Genomic DNA, 21,965 nt, shown 5'->3' on the forward strand with positions numbered 1-21,965 from the left:
CTGGTATGCATAGATCATTAGAAGGTGAGAGTGGAAAATGCCTCTTGAAGAAATGGGTGTCCCCTGCCCACTGTACAGCCACTTCACCTGACCTCTCCTGGCTCAGCACCACTGTGGATTCAGTGCTGCATGCATTGAAGTATCTTCTCAGTTTTTGTTTATCTACATTCAACTTAACATTCTTTTTTCTTTTTTCATTGGAGGGATTGTGTGCTATTATATCTCTTATCACAGGGCAAGAAATTAGACACATTTTTGCTATGTATCTGCTTCTCTATAGTAAGAGCTACAAAAAGAAAGCAACTGGAAGAAAACACTGTTAATCCTAAGACAGGGAAAAATTTAACAAATTGACTAAAAATTGACTCTATTTTTCTTCCTGTGGCTCTCAGGGGTTTTAAGGCAGCAGTCATGAATGCTACCATCTACGTCAGAGAGAAAGAACTTAGGACAAGGTCTTCTCTGGTGACACAGGAATGGTATCTAGGGGTTGGCTCTCTCTGTGTTTGCATGGGGTTAGCCTTGAGCATTTGATTTATGCAATAACCTGGGAGAATTTTGTACTTTCATTCCTGAAGAGTGCAAACCTGTTTTCTTCTGAGAAAGCCTGCAGTTGAGTGACATGTTTTAGATCTCAAGAGCCCTCAAATTACAATTTTAATTAGTAAAAATGATCTGACATTTTGTTTTTTGGTATAGAAGCTTTAAAGAGTAATGGTCATTCTTTGTTGCTGGAAAAGTCTTCAAGAAAAACAAAACAGGTAATGCAATTTCCATAAAGGCTCCAGTTCATGTCAATAATCCCTGTTGATAATTAATCCCATTTAGAGAGATGGGTATGGAATTTAACTAACATCTTGTTTCTCTGCAGGAAATATTTAAATATAACCCATGTTGCACACTGTCACTTGGGACTAGGAAAATTTTAGAATGTTAAGGGAAGACAGGAGAGACTTCTCAGAAGCCTATAAAACAACCTATTAGGTCAAAATGATCATACAGGGAGTCCCTGTGGGCTTTGCATTAAGCATGACCCTATAGCAAATACAGATTGAGGCAATTAGCCACTTCAACTTTATGCAAGCAGTAGCAATGGGAAGCGTGCCAAGAGGGATGATTAAGGATTAAACAACAGCATGGGAACTTGATCAGAAGCTCCCAAACTTTATTGCCAGCACCTGACATTTCCACATCCTTGATTGTGAAAGGCGGGGGCCCTTCTCCTAGACCCCACCCCTTTGTCTTGCACAGCTAAAGGGAAAGTCGAGGAAGAGAAGGATTCTGTCTCCACCAGCTTCTAATAGGGAACACCGCCAAGAAAGGCAGGAAGAAGCATGCTCATTTCCAACCTTTTTGGCAAGCTTAAGCAGGAGCAAAAGCCATTGCCAATTCTATTTTTTAATATAGATCTTAAAAAGGTTGTGTCTATACATGCAAAGGGAAGTGCGCGGTGCACTGTGTTAATTTAGGTAGCACAGCATTATTTTGTTTCATTAAGGAAAAAATAAAAGCCTCAAACTTTGCCTGGTTAACCAGGTACTTGTTTAACATGTGGTAGGTCCAAAGTAGGACAGGAGAATAAAAGTGCAGCACCCACTTCTGTAGTTATGTGTGTGCTCTGCAGCCCAGCTCTCATGAGACAAGCCATGAGAGTCTGTTTGCAGGGATTCCTAGATTATTTGAGAGCAGGGACCATGACTATTTTGTTTAGCCTATGTAATTTCCCTATAGGTAGGTATTATTATTATTACTATCTTTTTTTTAAGACCGTGAGAGCATAAAACTTGCCTAAGGTCATCAGCTAGTTGGTGGTAAAACTGGGATTGAAATACAGGCCCATGTGACTGCAAAGCTGGTCAGTTTTGCTATTACCACAGTATCTAGCCAGAGGAGATGGGACTAGTGTTCTGTATCCATGCAAGAGAAAAAAAGAGAGAACAAAGGAAGAGTCTTTGCATCTTGCAGAACCTTTTAGCAATACCCATCTACCCACCTATTTATTCATGTACACAGCTGCATACATTTACTAAATGTTAACTCTGTGCTAAGATTTTTATCTCATTTGATCTTCACTTCAACCTACATGATGAATAACATTACCCCATTTCATGGATAAGGAAACATTTTCAAAGATCACACAGTGCATTATTGATTGACCCAGGATTTGACCATGGGTTTGTTGGACTCCAGAGTCACCACTGCACTGTTCCCTGCCCTTCTGCTCTGAGATGGATTTCTAAAAGAACCCCAATTCTCGCTCCCATAGCCAGTGAATATTTCCCACAGTCCAATTCCCCCAAATTAATTAAAAGGTGAAATTTCCCAGAAAACTTGTACTGAAACAATCATATATAAACTGCCATTTATTTAGTGTTAAATCTAACCACTTTTTGTATACAAGTTTGTGTGTGTGTGTGTGTGTGTGTGTGAAAAAGTACCTAAATCAGTCAAACTAAAATAGTCAAAAAAGATAATTAGCAACACAAATCTCTCCTGTGAAAGGTACCTAGTACCCCTCTTCTGAGCCCACTGCTGTTAAGTTTCTTGTAATTCTTCCCGAGATCACACATGTATGTATAACTCTGGGTTTGGTGCCTTATTTTTATTATTGTTCCAGAATTGGGGATCTCATATATATCAGCACATATTGCTCTTGTTTACCAGCAGGATGTTTAACAGAAACTTTGGTGTGATCCACTCTACCTTATTTACAGAGTCCCTAGTTGATGGGCATTTTGGTTTCTTACACTGCAATGTTGCAATGAGCATTCTTATACCTATGTCTTTATATGTTTGTTGAGGTCAAGTTCTTGGGGATGAAACTCTTGGTTCCAAGGTCATTTTTGTCTATGTTGAGAATCCCACAAAGCTCAGCATTGCTCAGCTGAGCAAGAAACCTACAGAACGTGCTAAACAAAAGGCAGTTTGCACGGTGGCTGGAGTACCAACTCTGTGATCAGCCAGTCCCAGATCTGCAACTCATGGCCTGTGCAACCTGGGGGTGTTATTTAACTTTTCAAATTCAGAATTTGCCATAGATTTAGTGCAGCAATACTTTAGAACTATTTTATTGAACTAGCCATGTCCCAGGTACTACTGTCTTCAATGATAAACTCTTGACAATTTTATGATGTAGGTTCTATTAATGTAGACCCTCTTATGTAAGAGGAAACTAGGCATAGAGTGGTTATATACTTGGCCATAGGTCACCCAGCTGGCAAGTGGTAGGGCCAGGATTTCCTATCTATCCCCCTCTCAACCCCAGTCTGGTTGTAGAACCCACCTTTGGATCACTTCCTCATGGAGATGTTACATGGATAAAATGAGAAGAGAGGTAGATGGGGAGAGAGGGAGGGGTATGGGAGGGAGGAAAAAGGGAAAGTAGAGAGAGGGAGAATGAAAATGTACATGGAGTGTGGCCCTCAGTTCACATGTGTGGCCACAGCTGAGCTGCGATCCCAATCAATTGTTCCTCCCATGCACGTCTGTCAAGCTGGCCTGATGGATTTCCTTTCTGTGAAGAGGAAGGCTGAGGACAGAGGATCATGTGACTGCAGATCTGTTACATTTCTCAATCCAGAAATCAAGAGAACCATGGGAAGATGTATCTTTCTTAGAAAGGGAATCAAATGATACTGATTCAGGAAGCAATGATGAGTATGAAAAATTAGCCTTATCTGAGGAAAACGAAACAGGGGTTGGAGCTAGTTGTGGAACATGACCTTGGCTATGAACAAGGGACTCAGGCCAGACCATCTGGGGATTCTTCCCATAAAATGTGATATTCCAGAGGGGTAGACTGATTATCCCTGGTTCAGTGCTTTGCATGCCTGGCCTCATTTAATCCCCTCAACAGCTGTGTATGAGGGGATTATTGTCCATGCTTAACCAGTGGGGAAACTGAGGCACAAAGGGGTAAGGTTGCTTGCCCAGGAGTCTGTATTCTCATCCATTGCATTTAGCATGAAGATACGGTGGAAGTTTCTCCTAGAGAGAGCACAGTCAAGATGAAGTTTCTCCTAGAGAGAGCACAGTCAAGCACAGTCAAGATGAAGATACTGTCATCTTGACTGTGCTTTCTCTAGGAGAATACAGACTCCTGGGCAAGCAACAGACTTGGGGCTGTGTCCTGTGTCTGCCACGAGGAAGAGAAAACTTGAGCAGCAGACCTCATTGCTCCAAGCCTCTTTGTTCTCCTCTGTATGATAGGTTAGAAGTGGTATTGAACTTACAGATGGAGGGTGAGATAAGACAGTTCATATAAAACACTGAGCACAGAGACAGGCACATGGTCAGCACTCAAGAATTACAATAAGGGGCCTGGGGTTGTGGCTCAGTGGTAGTGCACTTGCCTAGCATGTGTGAGGCACTGGGTTCGATTCTCAGCACCACATACACATAAATAAAATAAAATAAAAATATTAAAAAAAAGAATTACACTAAGAACTAGAAAACACACATATGCGCACATTTTAAACTGGCATCAAAAATCACAATGTGTAAGATTAGTCCCCTTATGTCTAGATCATAAATATTTTATAGAGTAATGAATATCAAAGTGCCTCTGGCCCAGGAAGTGGAATAAATATAGCTTAGACCATATATAATTTGTTCCAGTGAAACCTAGATGACTATAAGGCATGGGTTACTTTTTACTGACAATTGCTTGACTCCTTGTGACTTCTGACTCGCCCTCTGTGGGACTAAACAGTGCTGTCAGTGAAGGAAGGATCCAGTGGTGAAATGTACATCATTAATACATAACATTAATCTGAGAAATATGAGGGAAAAATGTAAAAATCACCCTAGCACATAAAATAAATCCTTGGTTGGTCCTAACTGATAGAAGAGTTTTGTTCTAGTGGTAAAATATCTGAGTTACAGATTTTTTTTTTTTAAAGAGAAACAGTGTTTCATCATAAAGTGATGACAATAGTTACTATTTATGAGCCCTAGCTATGACTCAGGCAAAGCCATCCACCACACACGCTTTTACTTCTTTCAGCAGTCCTGGGAGGTTGATAATGTTACCATTTTGGGAGTGGGGGTTGGGTACTGGGGATTGAACCCAGGGGTGCTTTACCACTGAGCTGCACAGAAAGAAATCTTCAGAGAGAAGAATGACTGGGATATATTAGTTTATCTGTCATCCTCTTTCCCCAAACTGTGGCAATAACATAAATAAATATTATACAGACCCTGTGAATAGCTGGATTAAACAGCCAAGAAAGTCTTAAAATTGATTAGTTAAAATTATTCTACATATAGTTATAGTTTTTATTGTATGACATGATGACATGTGGTAAGTAGTTTCCTGGCTTAGTTCAAATCACAGACTTTCTCAATTATGTGCTATAATGAGCTTTAAAAATGTGATCCTTTTGAAATCCTGAAGCAACAAGGACGAGAAAATGAATTTGATGATTCCCTGGCCCTACCAGGCAAAGTTCCCTCCAGGGTGAAGCTGGCCCAGGGCCATTCTCCCCTCCAGGAGCCTCAGCAAGACTCTGTCCACAGGGCCCCTTTGCTGCAGTAAGGCTGGCAAGACAGTGTTCAGCTTCCTGCCTGTGGGAGTGGGGAGGAGCCCAAGGAAACTGCTGTGCTTGAGCAGTTAGTAGAGGAAGCACTTGAGAAAAGACTAGCTTGCAACTCTTAGAATCTTAGAGTGATTCCCAGGTCAAGTTCAGCAGGTTTCAGAGAAGCAGACTTGGACAGAAACTTCAAGCATGAGCTGCACTCAGGACAGGCCTGATATAAATAGAAAACGGAAGGGGGTGGAGCCTCTGTGGGGCCGTCCCTGGTGGACCCTCTCCAATCTGAGGTGGCAGGCTGTGGAGCCAGAGCTAGCCTCACGGGGGCAAAAGGCCACCTCTGGAAGTCACATGAGTCACTTTGGCCTTAAATGGGTCTCACTTTTGTACAAGTAGACACACAATTTCCAGTTTCCTTCTTCACATGTCCTTCAGTACTCCAGGCTCTTCCTGTCCCGAAACTCCTTGGCAGGCTTGTTGGGAGGATCCTTCTCCCCTCAGCTCCTTGTATCCAGGTCTTGCCTCCTCAGAGTTCCTCCTTGGCCATCTCCCCTGAACACGTTCTTTCCTGGTATTCTCCCTCTCCTCACCTGATCTGCTCCCTTCAGCACATGCAGTGTGAGTTTATCTACAAGTCCTTTTGTTTGTGTACCTGTTTACTCTCTGTTGCTGCTATCAGTCTGTAATGCCCAGATGCAAGTGTTTGACTCTCAGCGGCTAGAAAACAGTTGAGGACAGAATAAGTGTTCAATAAATGTTCACCAACTAAACGAAAGAAGGACGATAACTCCCAACCAAGCCTTGGGTAACGTCATTGGGATTGAGCTTGGGCTGTGGCAGTGATAGCACAGAGTTCTAGCCTCTGGACCACCAGGGCTGTCTCTAGGCAATGCATTTGGAAAAACATTTCAATACACTCATGGAATGAGAAATTATTAAAGGCCTTTGGAAAGAGGTTAATTCAATCTTTAAAACATCCTTGGAGAAGAATCCCAGGAGAAAAAGAAACATAAATAAGTTGGTTTGTGGTATTTCCTGAAAATGTCTAATGAGATCGCCCATCTGAAATCCACAAACTGTGGGAATATTGTCCTTTTTATATTCTGTCCTTTCCCAGTTGCATTTCAAACAGGATTATGATGATAAAAGCATAAAGAAATATCAGAAGAAGTAGATTTTCAATTATCATAAGATTACACTTGTGGATTTTAAAGAGCAGTCATGGCAGTGCTGACATCTTGGCCACCTTATTACTCTTCAATTTGGAAAAATCAGTATGAAATCTGAATATTTATTAACAGCTCTGGTAAAGATGTGGGAAGAGGGGATATAAAAGTTATTGATTGGCCAGACTGAAGTTTAAAGTATAATAAATTTTATTTACTTAAGGAATTCCTATACTCCATGATGATAATCTAAGATTGGGAGTATCTGAATCATAAACACAAATCCAGACTGGGACAGTAGTGATGATCATGACCAGCTGGGGCTGGGCCTGAGTTGAGTGGAACCAATTGCAAGTGGCCACATCAACTTGCTGGCTGAGGAGCTTAGGGCTGTAGAATGATTCTGAGCACAGAGCAGGTCTATTCCTTGGGATATGGGCCAGGCAGGCATCCAAAGGGGAGAGACTGTGGCAAATTGCACTAGTCAGGGAGAAAGAAAATACCCCACTTTAGTTAGGATATTTAATATAGGTGAAACCCACTTAGAATTCATTCCTTCATTCACTCACTTGCCTAAGCCTGAAATTATATCCTTGTGAGTACATGTAGCAGCCAACTGCAATGTAGCAGGCATATGCTTGATGCTTAATATATAGGCAGTCTTCACTTTTCATAGTGGTTTGGGACCTTAAAAAATTACTGTGCAAGCTGCAACTGTGCTAAGTGATCATTGTAGTCTATGAGAAAATCACAAATGCTCCGTGATTTTTTTAAAGCTCTCTTATTGTCAACTATAAGGTATTGGGAAATGAAAAATAAAGTAAAACTATTATTTATTTAGCATACGGTAATTTAAGACATTAAAAATACTGAGCATTAATATAGAACACTTATGTAGAGTGGTTTGAACAGTGTTTGCCTTTTCATCTTAAACTGTCAACACAGAGCAAATGTCTTTTCTATCTCGGCAAATGGGCCCACTCCTAAATTTGGATCAGCTTCTGACATTTTTCTCCTTTGCTCTCTGTCAATGTCAGTTATCTCTGAGAGTTCCCTTAATGTGAAATGGTTTGCTAGCTTACTTCCTATGGGACATCTTTATCCTTTTTGGACACGATCACTTTGCTCATTTATGCCACCAAGTTTGCCCTCACTAACTGTGCCTGGTTACATATCTACAGGGTACTCAATGGTGAAAGATGTCCTCATTCTATGGTCAGCTATTTCACCACTAACTCCATTTACATTTGACTTTATTTATTTATTTATTTTTGTAGTGGGGATTGAACCCAGAAGTGCTTAACCACTGAGCTCCAGCCCCAGCCTTTTTTAAATATATTATTTAGAGAAAGGGCCTTGCTAAGTTGGTGAAGCTGGCTTCGAACTCAAAATCCTCCTGTCTCAACCTCCTGAGCCTCTGGGATTACAGGTGCTTGTCAGTGCACCGAGCCCTGACTTTAATTTTACTTCCAGGCTAATCACTTTTCATTCTTTTGCTGCACTTTTATATTTTGGGGCAGATTTTTTCTTTTGATTATCTATATTGGTAAAATGTCACTCTGAGAGACTCTCTCTCCTAGTCTGTGTCTCTGTGTGTGAAATGAATAACAAAGGCTCAGTGACAAATCACCAATAGACTTTGGAAGAAGTAATGAGATGGGTTACAGATCATGATGTCTATTATTTATGAAGTGATTTTTAGGCCCCCAAAGCAAGAAGCTCATGGTTTTTGCAATTACTCAAAGTTCATATATTATGGCAACTGAAACTTGAACTGCCTTGTTGGAGGAGGGGTGTTATTATTTATTTATTTTGTGGTAGTAGGGATTGAACTCAGGGCCTTGTGCATGGTAGGCAAGGCTGGCCTGAAACTGATTCTCCTGCTTCTGCCTCCTGAGTAGCTGGAATTACAGGCATGAGCCACTATGCCCAGCAGGACTGGTATTATATAGCCAAATAATGTTAACTGAAGTTCACTCATACTGAAGCCGTAAAGCAAGGACGGCCCACCTATGATAGGGATAATTTGAGAACACATGGGAATATACAACAGAGATTCTGACCCAGTTGTGGGGTCAGAGATTTCTTGGAGCAGGTGACACAAAAGCTGATATTGATGGGTAGGGATTAGTCTGTGAAGGGGGAGGGTGAGTGTAGGGAAGAGTGTATATATAAAGCCCCAAATGCAAAAGAGAGCACGGATGAGGTTTGGGTAGGGGCCAGGTTATTCCAGATTGATGGTGGGTAACCTTCCATTAACTTGACTTCCCCAGTCACACAGGCTGTTGCTTGTGGTTACCACACAGCTCTGGCTGCTGTGGTTGGAAACCTCACATGCTCTGCTTTGGGATAGTCACCTGAAGTGGGTATTGAAGGACAGCCTACTGCCTCCTCCAGACCAAGTGTCCACTCCTGGCTGCTAGGAAAATTTACCAAGAAAAATGAAACCAAATCAAACAAAATGGGTTTTGATGCCAGTTTGTATACATAACATAGGAGATACTAATGATTCAGATGTGAACATTCTCAGTATAAGTGGCATAAGGCACAAAGAAAATCCCTTTCACAGTTCCAGTTCAGAAGGTTGGTGCAAATTTTTAAATGACAAAACATTATTTCCAATCAAGATGAATACAGGGTATAGTACTTTCTTTGGCTAAAATCTGAATGGTTACTATGATCCACCTAATCTCAATTGAGATTGAAAATAGTCTCTATTCAACCTCATAACACCCTATGGTGTAACTATTACTACCCCCTATTTTACTGATGAAGAAGTTAAGATTAAGTCACCATAGGGTCACAGGACTTGGATTCAAACCTAGGATTTATTCCAAAGCCTGTGTCTTTAGCTACTATATCACCAGTACATTTAATCATAGTGAATAAAGACAAATGTTAAATGCAAGTGATTACTTTTATGCTGTTGATAAGATAAACAGACTAAAAATAGGGTTTAGTGAAGAATAAAGAATAGGGCAAGAATGTTCCATCCTTATGCAAACACTGGGACACAGGGACTGGTCAAAAAATAGCAGTTTTAAGAAAAGTTTGGTGAAGCCAAATGGAATTCCAGTCATGAGCAATCAATTCAAGATTCTATTAAGAAAGCAAAACAATGAGATTATCTCAATTACTGAGTTAACAATGAGATTTTGCCATCCACATTCAAGCCATGAGTAAGACATTTATTTGAATTAGATAAGAAGATATAATGTCATTGAATGAGGCCCAGTAAATTTAATAACAGAGATAAATGAATCTGACAATGATCTCACACTTTATAAATCTAAACATGGGACCAAGGTTAGACACAGGTCCTTGTGGTTGACAAATGAGCTTGAATGCTGCCTTTTACGCTATTGGAGACTGAACATAATTCTTGTGTTTACATCTTCTAAACATGGAGATTGAGAAATAATTAATCCAATTCTATTTGAACCAAAAATGCAGAAGCAAGAAACAACCTTGGACCTTCCTTTCTCAAATAGTAGCTATGCTGGTAATTTAATCACTAACTGAGTTGCGTAACTTGCCTATGACAAATAGTAAAATACCTACAAAGTGGAAATCTGCCCAAGTCATTCCTTCATAGGAATGGAGGTGAAGCCTTAGTTGGCTCATGCATGCTCTGTCTTCCTGCCCTCAATTGCTGAAGTTACTTCTGTGTTAGGATAGAACATGGGGCTAATTCTGCTCTTGAAGTGTGAAGTCACTGGAAGGTTTTAGGAAACTCTGCTGCCTCCACTCTCCTCCCCACCCCTCCTGGTACTGGCCAGCATGTAGCAGCACACTTCCACGTAAGGTGCTCAATCAGATCGAAACCACAGTGTGTAATGAATAGCAGATCCTGTATCAATCTGGCTCCTCTCCTTGTGTCTTTCTCCCTTGCTTGCTCCAGTGTTTAGTTTTAGATATGGGAATTCTGATTAAGGTCAGTCTGGCTGTTCTTTCCTGATGACCTCAACTTTTCATTCTTTAGTCTCAACTAAAAGGGCATTTTTCTCTTGGAAGCTTTCCTAGGTCCCCTAAATGACACAAGGTTCCCTTGTCCCATGCTTTCACAGCTCCTGTGCTTCCTGACATGAAACATTTTCTTCATCTCCTCTGCTAGCTCAGAGTGTCTGTGAGGACAGGTACAGAGTGCCGTCTTCACCACTATATTCCAATACCTGGCACAGTACTGGTCCTTCATGTTTGCAGAATGAATAGTTGCCTTTTTCATTTCTTTAAAAAAAAGTTATTGTAAATTATTTAATGTATACACAGAGCTGAAGATGTAGCTCAGTGATAGAGTGCTTGCCTAGCATGTGCAAGGCCCTGGGTTTAATCTCCAATATTGCAAAAATAAACAATAACCTTTAAACATATACACACATGTGTAAAGAAAAAAATTACAAACCCCCATGTATCGACTACAGGATAAGAAATAAAAACAATACCAACACAAGTTTAGGTTCCTGCTTCTCACTCTGTTCGCATTTTGTTCTCTGGAGGCAACTAGTTCAGTTGTCCCTTTTTACAGGCACTTTCAGCTACCTGTGGCCAGCCACAGTCCAAAAATGTTAATATCTGTCTTAGCTCTTTCAAGAGGCAGAGAGACCATATTCACATATTTTATTATAGTAAGTTGCTATAATTGTTCTGTCTTATTAGTTATTGTTAATCTCTTACTGTGCCCAATTCATAATTTATCATCAATGTACATGGATAGGAAAAAGCAGAGCATTATAAGTGCTTGGTACTAGTTCTGGTTTTGGGGATCCACTGGAGATATTAGAATGTACCTGCCATGAATAAGGAGAGATATTATAGTTTGAACTTAGTGACTACTACTTCCATACATTTCTTAATATTTTTGTTATCCTATGTGCAAACTTAGAGTAGTTTTGCTTATTTTTATTTTACACACAACACTTATAAAAATATTATACAAATTATACCTTTTTATAATTGGCTTTTTTTTTCAACCTTCCTGTGATTCATTCATGCTATTGTGTTTAGCAAGAGACCATTTTCACTGCTTTACAGTATTTCATTGTATGGGTACTTTACTACTACTCAGTTTACTTATCAATGTGTTATTTCATAAATTTTTGCTGTTACAAAATACCATAAATGTCCTTATACCCAAAAAGCATTTCTTCTGGTAGATCCTGTCGTGATATCCATTATACTGGCACTTCCCACTGATTTGGGTGTCAAACCAATGGACTCTAGGAGCCACTCAACTACTCAGCAGTCTTACAGTGGGAACACAAAGCCTCAGTTTTCATTCTGTAAAATTGGAATAGTAGTCTCCCATCTGTCTATCTAAGAAGGTTGTTACAACCATCAAAGGAAATGATGTTGCTGAAAAGATTTTGAAACCTGATGTATTAAGCAACATCCGAACAGCAACAACCAAAACGAATTACCCAAGTGTAACAGTGCAAAAGAGTCATAACAAAACATCAGTATAAGAATTTAATATCTTTTGTTATCACCTCCCCCACTAAACTTGTTAGTGCCTATAAATTGGTGTGCTTTATCTACATTTAATTGGAGGTATTCTAGAAATACCTTACTCCCATCAGCTAGATTAGGGGAAGATCAGGTTCTTGAGAGAAATGCGTTTGGACCTGTGGGTTTCTACCACTTATAAAATCCTGAGATTGTTGAAATGAGCTTAATTGGTTTTGAAAACATATTTGCTGCACAGGTTTTGTCTTTATGCTGGGATGTAAAGGTGAGAGCATTGTCATAGCTAAAATGAGGATTTTATGGAGTCGAAGACCTGGTCCACATCTTGGCTCTACTTTCCTTATCTTTACCAGGCATAAGCAGAATCTCTAACAGGACTGTTGGGAAATTTGAATGAGCCAATGTAAATAAAGAGGCATACTTGCCCCTTTGAGTATGTGGCTAAAAACCAGGCTTAGTGGAGATTTCCCAGCAGGAGAGGTAAGTTGGCTAGGCTTTTGTTCCTCTCACCTGATCTCAGTCACCTCAGTTTAACTCTTCTTCACTTTTTTGAAGCATCGGTGTAGCCATTATGTGGGGACCTGCAGCTGCCACATATCTATGGACACTTTTGAATAAATGACCCTGGCAGCTATGTTCATTGAACAAAGTATGCCATCACTACTGAAAAGTTTTGTGCCAAATTCTTTGGATCTGCAAGTATTGACTTCTGGTTTGGAAACTAAGAAAGAGAAGCCTGGATAATCCATCTAATCAGTTAGCAAGGAACCAAAGAGAGGGTGTTAAAGTAGCTAGTTAATTCCAATTTTAATCATGTGATCTTGGTCTCAAGTAAGAGCTAACAACAGATAAGATTAAAACCTAGTGTCAGAGCTGTAGGTTCCAAAATAGTTCTTCCTGCAGAATGTTTGCTGTCCATATATGCTTTATCAGAATCCTCCAGTTTTATTCTTATAGTCACAATGAGCCAAAAGCTAGATTTACCTTGTACATTTGCACATGGATGTCTGGGTTCCTGGGAACTGGCTTGCTTTACACGTTTCTCTCCATAAACACATTCTGAAGAAAGGTCCCTCTGCATCTAGGAGGTGAAAAAAAGCAGGGAGGAGGGAGGACAGAACAATGTCCTTTCTATTCTCATAATCTTGGGAGGCTTCCTAGAGGGCAAATGGCTGGAAAAGATGGGTGGAGATGAGTACATGGAATTTTGCTGTCATGGATTTCTTTCATTGTTCTATATCCTCAACGTGTTCACTCAAAGAGGTTATTAAGCTCCTGCTACCAGGCATCATAATTTGTTGGCTTGGGAACCAGACTCCAGTTCTTCCATCTTGGACAAATTTCTTCAGTTCTCATTATCTCAATGTCTTCATCTATAAAATAGGGATAATAACAATACATGTTTCACAGGGTCATTGTGGGGACTAAGTAAGTTATCTATCTCTATCTCTGTCTATCCATATCTATATCTATATATTTTGAAACAGTGACTGGCCCATTATATGTGTTCAATAAACATTAGTTATTATTATTCCTAGCTAGAAATTACTAAAAACTAGTAGTACAAATAGGAAAACTCTGATGAATAGAGCTTTCTGGATAAGTTTATCCATCTTCTGGGTTAAGAAGAGTCTTTAAAACAAAACAAAAACATTGAAGCTATAATGTCAGCCACAACATATAGTTCAAACTTGCTAGTTGATGCCTAGAACTGGTTTGGGGGGGCAAACACACCACACTACTTCTGATGGTAAAGAAAATAAATGCTATTATGTACCTGCTAAATAAGCCACCCTTTCCAAATGGAAAACATCACAGTCATTTCAGTTTGCCACAGAGTTCATCCAATGTTGTTGGAGCAGCACAAATGGAACATAATATAAAAGTATACACATAATGTACTGTTCTAAATTCGAAGAGTGCATTTCTCTTACATGGCTATTCCCCGAAATTTTCAGAGAGATGATGCATAGAATGAGGTGGTTATTAAGCTGAAAATGAACCACAGTAAAACAGAGGAGGAATTGCAAGGGCTGACAGAATTGAAGGGAAACCATTAAATATTATAGGTAATAGGAAAGGAGGGGGATTATAAGAAATCTCGTTAGCCCTCTTGCTTTATGGGAAGACTAAGTCTATCATAGTTAGGAGTTCACAGATAAGAATTTTTAGAGACACTTTAAAAAAAGAAAAAAGATGTTCACAGATGGAAAAGTTACATTTGCTCAATAGCCCATTGTTCAGCGCTGCTCCTAAGAAAATGACTTTTGTGTAACGTAAATTCCTCACACTGCAGCCAAATCCTGCCTCAATGATGGGGCTGCAACTACAGGGAAAACTACATAACTGGAATTCTTGGGGGATGGGTCGCTTTTACCATTGCTGTCTTTGTTGTTCTACTGAGCTTGGAGTAAGAAGAAATTTTATTTCCAACTTTCTGTCCATAGACCTGTTTTTTAGGGGGACGGTGGGTGTAGTGGGAGGACTTGGAAATGCCATAGAAGGAAAATATTTGAGTCTTGGAATGATTCAGGACCATTAAGGGCTTCAAGGCTCATTAGGAGGGAAATGATTATGACTGGACAGGCCTGTAGATGTAGAGTTGAGAAGATGTGGCTTCATCTTTGTTCATACTACGTGCAACTTGTGAATAGTGCTTTTAATGGGATGAGGGTGGAAAGACATTCAGTATCAAATGCCTTAGCTTAGGAGAATGAAAACTGGAAAGAAAAAAAATCCCTACCAAAAACCAGTGCCGTTCCAGAAAATGTGAGAGTTGGGGCACTAGTTCTAGTTCTTATATATATTTTTAATACCTTTATTGTGTTACATACTATAAAAGTCACTCTTTTAAAGTGTACAATTTGATTAAGATTTTCAGTGTATTCACAGGACTGGGCAACCATCATGGTAATCTATCTTAAAACATTTACATTACCCCATTAAGAAGCCCTGCCCTGGGTAGAGGCCACTCCCATTGCTGGCCTCCCTCCCCACTCCAACCTGAGATAACTACTAATCTACTTTCTACAACTTTGGATTCCCTACTCTGGACAGTTCATGAAAGCAGAATCATACCAAATATGCTCTTCTGTGACTGGCCTTTGAGAGTAAAACATTTGTAAGTTTCGCCAATAGTTGAAGAGGTATCAGGACTTCATTTCTGTTATCTATGAGTAATATTCCTTCAGATGAATATACCACATCTTGCTCACCCACTTATCTGTTGATGACATTTAGTCCCCCCCCCCAGTTTTGGGCTATTATAAATAATACTGCTATGAACATTCATGTGTACGTTTTTGTGTGGATGTGTTTTTATTTGGTAAGTAGGCACTGAGGAGCGGATCAGTGTGCCATGTGGTACCTCTGCATTCACTGTTGTGAGGAATTGTCTATTGCTCTCCAAGATGGTGACCCATCTTATGTGTCAGAGCCTTCAAATGTGCTGCTCCCCTCTATCTGCAACACCTTTCCCTTTTCCTCTCCTCCAGTTCACTCTCACACACTTGGTCCATCACTGCTAAGGAAAGATATCCTAATTCCAGGTGGTTCATTCAATTAAACATACACAGAGGGCCCTTGACTTCAACTGTGAAGGGTTGGTTTTCCATCGAGGTAATAAAACACATGAATTGGGTGGTTAGTAGCTTAATGTAACCTCCACTGTTGGTGTGATGGTATCTTCAGAGCAGGTACCATGCCTAACTTTTCCTGCTCACTATTGCATATTCTTGAGAGAGCAGCCTCCAGAGTCAAGAGATAGGCCTTATGAGAGTCCCTGCCAACCCTATCTACTTTGAATCTGTCCCCATCTATAAAGTGTCTCTCAGGGCTTCGTGAGCACAGCCTGGTGCTCGTCATGTGGCAGTCAGCTGATTAAAAGCTATTGAGTGAACAAATGCATCAGTCCTGTGGGACGATCTGCCACACCCCATGGACTGCGTGGCCAATGTACACTTCTCATGGAGGTCAGGAGAGAAGGTTGAATGATGAGTGAGCACAATGACTCCTACTGACATTCCTGAATCTCAGGCATTCATCCTGCATGCTGGGTCGAGGTCAAGATAAGGGAGGGATGATGTTTTTTGGGGGCATTGTCTATGAAACCTCTGAAAACAATAAGCCAAACTACCTTTTTGCATTTCCACACCAAGCAGCTGTTTTGGTTGATTTAAAGGAAGAGATTCTTGTGCCCAGATCTATAGCTTAGTGTTGAACACAGTGTTTAAGAGAGGACCTGTTGAAGTACAGTTTCCTGGGTTCCAATTCTAGCTTCTCTGGTTGTGACCAAAATACCTGACACAAGCAACATAATGGAGGGAAGGCTTATTTTGGCTCATGGTTTCACAGGTTTCAGTCCATAGTTGATTGACTCCAAGGGAGAAGCATCATGGTGGAGGACAGCTGTTCAGGTCATGACAGCTGGGAAGGAGAGAGAGATGAGGAGAGATTGAGAGTCAGAGAGATTGAGAGGGAGATTGAGTGAGAGATTCAGAGAGAGAGGTTTAGAGAGGGTGGGAGGGGAAGAGAGAGGAAGGAAGGTGGGTGGGGGGTGGAGAAGAAGAGGCTGTGGGCCACAATATAGTCTTCCAGTGACCTACTTCCTCCAACCATGTCTCACCTGCCTAGAGTTTCTTCCTCTTCCTAGCACTCCATTCAAATTATTAATCCACTAATGAGGTCAAAGCTCTCAAGATCCAATCACTTCCCAAAGTCTCACCTCTGGACATTGCTGCATTGGGGGCCAAACTTTCAACTTGTAAGTTTTGGAGGGACATTCAAGATCCAAACCATAATATTTTCCTACCATTTAGGCAAGTTCCATAACCAGTTAAGTCTCAGTTCAATAGAAATACTAATCATCCCTTTATTGTAGGGTTGCTGAGAGGATTCCGGGGGGCAATGCACATACAACACAGCTTCGTGCATAGCACATCCCACTGGCTCAAAGATCCTGAGTGACTCAGCTGTTAGCCTTGGGAAGGGTTTGGTTTCTAGTTATGAGAGATCTAAATCCCAAAGTATTAGTTTCATTAAACTCTTGACAGTCTTCCAAGGATAATGAGAAACAAAGGGCATGTAAAACACCCACTTAGTGCTATTTTATTGTAAGCTACAGTTAATCAGATTTCTGAATTTTCCATTCACTCCCAAGAAGCCATAATTGAGAAAACAAGCACTGTGTGTGTGTGTGTGTGTGTGTGTGTGTATGTGTGCACGCGCATGTGCATGCATGCATGTGTGTTGTTTGGGGGTGGTTAAAATTCAGCCAACTTCTTTTTGTCTGAGTTTATAGAACACAAAACAAATCAACCTCTTGAGTATTTCTATGGTTTCAAATGAAAGTTAAAAAGTCAGTTTCCATTCATAATATTTCTGATCCTCAGAGAAATTTCTTGTTTTAGGTCTTCCACAGTCATTCTATCTTCTATGGCATAAGAAGGCTGGGCTCTGGAGTTCTGCCCTTTTCTTTCCTTCTTCCCATTGTTTGCTCACTCTTTCTCTCTCCCTTCACCTTCTTTCCTCTCTTCCTCTCTCCCTCCCTTCCCCTCTTTCTCTGTAAAGTGACAGCCTTATATATCTGTGTCAAATGGGATAGTTAGGATATTTACTTTGTAGGGCCAATGGGTAAATGAAATGAGACATTGATTTCTAATGCAGAACAGGCATGTGGTAAACACTCAGGATGTGTTCATTATGATTGTTACTACTGTTAGGAAAAGGGAAGATTCTTTATCTCACTCCTTTACTCTGATTCTTCTGATTTTGGCTTTGCAGATTAAAAATCTCAGGAACCATTTGCCTGCATTTCTTTCTTGAGCCTGGCTCACAGCTGTCAGTCATGGGAGAGTGTCTGAGTTGCTAATAAATGATTTGCATATGAGACTCCTTAGGAGCCAGGCGTCAGTTACTTAGGTGAGGATGGATTCTGGGCTGGGATGTGCTCATAGTTTTGGCTAGTATCTGGTTAGGTCCTGGCTGCTGTTTTCCAGCTGTAACCATCCCAAGGGTGCATGGGGGTGGCCTTCACCATGCTGCAGACGTGTAAAGCCAGACTTAGAAGCAAGAAGCTGTTTCCATAGGGACAAATCAGTACTCCCAGGGTCAATCATGAGTGCCTGCAGCCTTGTGTCCTCTATTAAGTGGCATCGTATGGATCTCTGAGGTTCAGTGTTGTAAATCAATATGTAGATTGTCAGTTGGCCTGCATGCTGGGGTGGGGGTTTCCCTGTGGTCCACCTCTCTGGCCTTGAGAAAAGTAGGAAAGATGTTTGTTACAGTTTGGATAGGAAGTGTTCCCAGAAAAGCTCAGAGGTGAAATGTTCAGAGGTGAAATGATGATATTATGAGAGCTGTAACCTTATCAGTAGATTAATCCATTTGATGGATTAATAATTCGAATGGACTACTGGGTGATAACTACCAGCAGGTGGGGTGATGCTGGGGAAAGTAGGGCACTGGAGGTGTGGCCTCAGACTATATCTTGACCCTGGCTCCTTGCTTTCTCTGCTTCCTAGCTGACCTGGGATGAACAGTTTTCCTCTACCACACCCTCCCACCATGATATTCTGCCTTACCTTAGGCTCAGAATGATGGCACTGGTGGGCCATGGATTGAATCTCTGAAACCATGAACTTAAAATAAACTTTTCCTCTTCTAAATTGTTTTTGTCGGGTCTTTGGTCACAGCAACATAAAATTGACTAACACAACAATGATGTTCTCCTTTTCCGATTCTTCCCCTGCGTCCTACCAGAGAGAGCAGTAGCTTCACTGCAGAGGGCATGTGGTTTGCCTTGTTAAATGCAGATGCTCAGTAGAGACTCAGACTCAATAAGTCGAGGGCAGAGATTAGCAAATGTATGTCTAGAAGCACCTCAAGTCTAGACTTTAATTCTAATAATTTCCTTATTTGTGGCCTGTTTTCCTCCTCTCTACCAGCATGAAGGTGGGGGTCTTGCCATATCTGTTCACCACTTCAGACTTGTGGCCTTGCCTTTAAAGGCAGGGAAATGCAGCATCTTTCAAACTTCATTATGCACTTTAATCACACACGGTCTTGTTAAAATGCAGTTTCTCATTCACTGTGTCTAGAGCAGGGTCCAAGAATCTGTGTTTCTAACTGTCTTCCAAGGAATGCTCTGGAGGTTGCCTCTTGGTGTAGCAAAGGTAGAGTCTTTGAGGATGCCACTTTGAATCATGCCACCTTTGCTAGTGGGGAGCCCCGGGCATGCATCTTCCCCTATAAATGGGGTCCTACACAAAGGTCCTTCTGAGGCACCCATAAGATAAGTATTTAGCCTAGAATATGATGAGTACTCAGTAAATGTTCATTCTTTTAATTATTATGACTAATGTTAGAAGTTAATTCTCAGATACCATTTAAGCAATGCTAGCATGGTCAATGTACAGTTTTTCATCAGACTGCCTGGGTTTATCTCCTGTGTCTACCACTTACTTATTTTATGGATGTGGGCAAATTTCTCAACTTCCTCGTGCCACAGTTTCATCATCCATAAAATGGGAATATGACTGCTACCTCCCTCCTATTGTCATTGAGAAGATTGAACAATAAATCCAAAGTTCCCATTCCAATATCTGGAGTCTTGGGGCTCTGTTTATGTTATAACCATTATTGATCAACTATTGTGTGAGATTGTATCTAATGGGACCTCTGGTCTTCCTAATCCAAACTACCAGTCAGTTCTACTAAGTAGCCTTGACAGGTCATAGGGCCTCAATGTGGCCACCACCCTTTAGTTATTCCATTAGGATAATAACAGCTTCCTTTTTTAGCATTGTACCTTTGAGGAGTTATTTAATATATCTGTGTACCACACTTTGCTGATTCATAAGCAGGAGAAAATAATAGCTGCTTCATAGCGCTCTTATAGGCATATAAAGCATAAGTAATTAGAACAGAGTTTGAAATGTGGTAAGTGCTTTGTAGACATTAGCTGTAATAGCAATTATTGTTATATTGTCATTTCACTATAATATATACATAAAATAGATGTTAGCAATGATTATCATCATAGCATGGTACAGTATAATTATGTATTATATAAAGTATGGATTATAATCATTAATATCATGTACCAATTGTCATGATTTGTATCTTATATGTTCTCCCCAAACTCATGTGTTGAAGGCTTGGTGTCCAGCTGATGCTGCTAATGGGGGGAGGGTGTGGAAACTTCAGGAGTGGGACTGAACTGGAGGGAGTTAAGTCACTGGGGGCTATTGGGACCCTGTCCCCATTCTCTTTGGTCTTTATCACTTCTTGGCCACCGGGATGTGATCGGCTTTGTTTCACCATATTCTCCTAACATGATGTTCAGTCTCATTATGGAGCCAAGTGGCCATGGACTGAAACCTTTTCTCTTGTTGTGTTTCTTGGATATTCTGTCACAGTGCCAGAGAGCTAACACATCAATATTAAAATCATACTATAATAATCTGTGCTTTGTCTGAAAATGCCTTTATTTTACCTTCGTTTAAAATTTTTAAAAAATTATGTAAAAAACACATGAAATTTACCATCTTAACCATCTTTTAAGTATACAGGTCAATAGTCTTTAGTATATTCATATTGTTCTGTCACTATTACCACCATCCAGCTCCAGAATTATTTGTGAAACTGAAATGCTGAATCCATTAAACAATAACTCCCCATTATTTTCTACCTCCATCCCCTAGCAACCATCATTCTGCTTTCTGCCTATCTGAATTTATCTACTCTAGCTATCTTATATTAGTGGAATCATGCAGTATTTGTCTCGGGACTGGCTTATTTCACTTAGTATAATGTCTTTAGGGTTCAATCTGTATTGCCTAGCATATGTTGGAATTTCCTTGATTTTTGAAGGCTGAACATTATTTCATTTTATGTATATTCATCTATCAGTAGACACTTGAATCACTCCTACCTTTGGTCACTGTGGATAATGCCGCAGTGAACACAGATGTTCAAATATGTGTGTCTCTGTCTGTCTCTCTCTCTTTCTCTCTTTTGGTGCCGAAACCTAGGATCAAACCAACAAATATGTCTTTGAGATCATATTATTTTTTGGGCATAGAAGTTGTATAATCCTCATGACTTCTGATTGTAGTCAGAGACATCTCTCCTTATACTGTCATATCCCACCTTGACGAGAAAACCAAGAAACGAATGACAGAAACTTCTCAAGCTCTTAAATGTGTATCTGTTTACAATATTTCTGTGGTCACCTATACATGCAGGACACCCTGCCAGGTGCTGTGGGACAGCAGCTGTGGTCAGTGTTCTAGCTGGCTATTTGTGTATAGAAAAGTCATGTACTTGTAGTGGCTTCTTTTCTTTCTTAAGTGGTCTCATAAAAGCTGTGTTCCTTCCCCTGGTGTTTGGATAGAATACCAGCCTCTGACACATCCAGTAACTTTGCCCAAGTCCAAGAAGGAATAGTTCTTATAGATGAGGTGGTTTTTCTAGCCAGAGGATTTCAAAATGTTCTCAAGACTTTGCCAGAAGAGGGAGTCTGTACAGGTAATAAACTGCATTAAAAAAACTGTGTAGAAGTAAAAACCTGTGGTCATATCATCTACCACTCAGAAACATATTTGCTAGGATTTTTTTGGCCTTTTTTCGGTGAAAAGATGATCTCAATTTCATTTTAAGCAAACCATGAATATAAAGTTTGACACAAAAGCACTTTCCAATGCCCTGTGTCTTCGAACTTGTAGGCCATGGTGTGGCAGCAGGCAGGACCTGTGCCTCTGGGGAGGTGCCAGTGAGGAGCGTGAGCTCTGCAGACAGGCGGCTG

At 40.5% G+C, this 21,965-nt stretch overlaps 1 long non-coding RNA gene across 1 annotated transcript in view; it reads right to left on the reverse strand.

Moving 5' to 3' along the window:
• LOC107142306 overlaps nucleotides 1–21,321 on the reverse strand; it is a 43,207-nt gene extending 21,886 nt beyond the window's left edge. Inside the window, exons 1-2 of the long non-coding RNA XR_001503540.2 lie at nucleotides 21,093–21,321; nucleotides 13,145–13,533 (exon numbers count right to left, since the gene is read on the reverse strand). This is a non-coding gene — a long non-coding RNA (uncharacterized LOC107142306). The remainder of the gene's footprint in view (nucleotides 1–13,144; nucleotides 13,534–21,092) is intronic.
• Nucleotides 21,322–21,965: the final 644 nt, after the last annotated feature.

This window comes from Marmota marmota, unplaced genomic scaffold (assembly GCF_001458135.2).
Source record: "Marmota marmota marmota unplaced genomic scaffold, marMar, whole genome shotgun sequence".
Taxonomy (NCBI): Eukaryota; Metazoa; Chordata; class Mammalia; order Rodentia; family Sciuridae; genus Marmota; species Marmota marmota.